The sequence below is a fragment of the Oncorhynchus keta genome, unplaced genomic scaffold (assembly GCF_023373465.1).
Source record: "Oncorhynchus keta strain PuntledgeMale-10-30-2019 unplaced genomic scaffold, Oket_V2 Un_contig_14730_pilon_pilon, whole genome shotgun sequence".
Lineage (NCBI taxonomy): Eukaryota > Metazoa > Chordata > Actinopteri > Salmoniformes > Salmonidae > Oncorhynchus > Oncorhynchus keta.
In genome coordinates, this window is record NW_026278911.1 from 1 (window position 1) to 1,936 (window position 1,936).

At 41.8% G+C, this 1,936-nt stretch overlaps 1 long non-coding RNA gene across 11 annotated transcripts; it reads right to left on the bottom strand.

The window, feature by feature from the left end:
• Positions 1-1,695, bottom strand: LOC127918729 (uncharacterized). 11 transcript variants are annotated; one of them, XR_008100652.1, is made up of 4 exons: positions 1,282-1,695; positions 488-906; positions 222-435; positions 10-111 (listed from the first exon to the last, which is right to left on the bottom strand). It is a non-coding gene; the product is annotated as an uncharacterized LOC127918729 (long non-coding RNA). The 11 variants fall into 11 exon arrangements; XR_008100656.1 differs by lacking the exon at positions 1,282-1,695 and having other exon boundaries at positions 488-802; positions 855-1,056; XR_008100657.1 differs by lacking the exon at positions 1,282-1,695 and having other exon boundaries at positions 488-750; positions 803-1,056.
• Between the last annotated feature and the right edge of the window lie 241 nt (positions 1,696-1,936).

The following is a 1,936-nucleotide window of genomic DNA, read 5'->3' on the forward strand; positions in this document are numbered from 1 at the left end:
GTAACACCTTGATGAATGAACGACTACAGTGATCATGACAGAAAGGGGAATGGTAACACCTTGATGAATGAACGACTACAGTGATCATGACAGAAAGGGGAATGGTAACACCTTGATGAATGAACGACTACAGTGATCATGACAGAAAGGGGAATGGTAGTAACACCTTGATGAATGAACGACTACAGTGATCATGACAGAAAGGGGAATGGTAGTAACACCTTGATGAATGAACGACTACAGTGATCATGACAGAAAGGGGAATGGTAACACCTTGATGAATGAACGACTACAGTGATCATGACAGAAAGGGGAATGGTAGTAACACCTTGATGAATGAACGACTACAGTGATCATGACAGAAAGGGGAATGGTAACACCTTGATGAATGAACGACTACAGTGATCATGACAGAAAGGGGAATGGTAGTAACACCTTGATGAATGAGCGACTACAGTGATCATGACAGAAAGGGAATGAGTAACACCTTGATGAATGAACGACTACAGTGATCATGACAGAAAGGGGAATGGTAACACCTTGATGAATGAACGACTACAGTGATCATGACAGAAAGGGGAATAGTAACACCTTGATGAATGAACGACTACAGTGATCATGACAGAAAGGGGAATGGTAACACCTTGATGACTGAACGACTACAGTGATCATGACAGAAAGGGGAATGGTAACACCTTGATGAATGAACGACTACAGTGATCATGACAGAAAGGGGAATGGTAGTAACACCTTGATGAATGAACGACTACAGTGATCATGACAGAAAGGGGAATGGTAACACCTTGATGACTGAACGACTACAGTGATCATGACAGAAAGGGGAATGGTAACACCTTGATGAATGAACGACTACAGTGATCATGACAGAAAGGGGAATGGTAACACCTTGATGAATGAACGACTACAGTGATCATGACAGAAAGGGGAATGGTAGTAACACCTTGATGAATGAACGACTACAGTGATCATGACAGAAAGGGGAATGGTAACACCTTGATGACTGAACGACTACAGTGATCATGACAGAAAGGGGAATGGTAGTAACACCTTGATGACTGAACGACTACAGTGATCATGACAGAAAGGGGAATGGTAGTAACACCTTGATGAATGAACGACTACAGTGATCATGACAGAAAGGGAATAAGTAACACCTTGATGAATGAGCGACTACAGTGATCATGACAGAAAGGGAATGGTAGTAACACCTTGATGAATGAGCGACTACAGTGATCATGACAGAAAGGGGAATGGTAACACCTTGATGAATGAACGACTACTTCATGCTCAGTTGTCATGACACCTAAAAGGATGGAGGACTTATTGTAGCCCGAGTGACAGTCTGTTTGTGGTATCATACCAAGTCCTTGTCACTCATTGCCATGCTATAGCCATGAGTTGACAACAGCACAGACATGTCTGGGACCTGGCTTGTTTGATTATGTGTTACATAAATTAAGCATCTCCAAACGTCATTTCCTTGAGATACAAACAAGGTTATTATGTAGCTAAATTGCATTTCTTGTTAAAAAGCATTGTAAATGATTACATAAATATGTCATCCCAAAACTTAATTTCATGGAGTTACACAGATTATTTTGAAGCTAAATAGTATTTTGGTCATGTCAGTGTGTGAGTTTCGGGTCATATTACAGGCTGTATGAAGGCTGTAGAACAGAGAACTAGTGGTTAGCTGTTAACAGCAGTATAATAACCCCTATCTAACACTAACTAACCAAAACTGCTGCTTGTTGATATTTTTCTTTAACCTCTTAAGTTAGAGCTAACACCCTCCTCTGGTTCGCATGGATGCATGCCTACACACAAACACACACACACGCACCCACGCACGCACACGCCGCACCCCCAACCATGGCTCATGGTTGCCGTGCTTGGATGAAGATAAACAACGTGA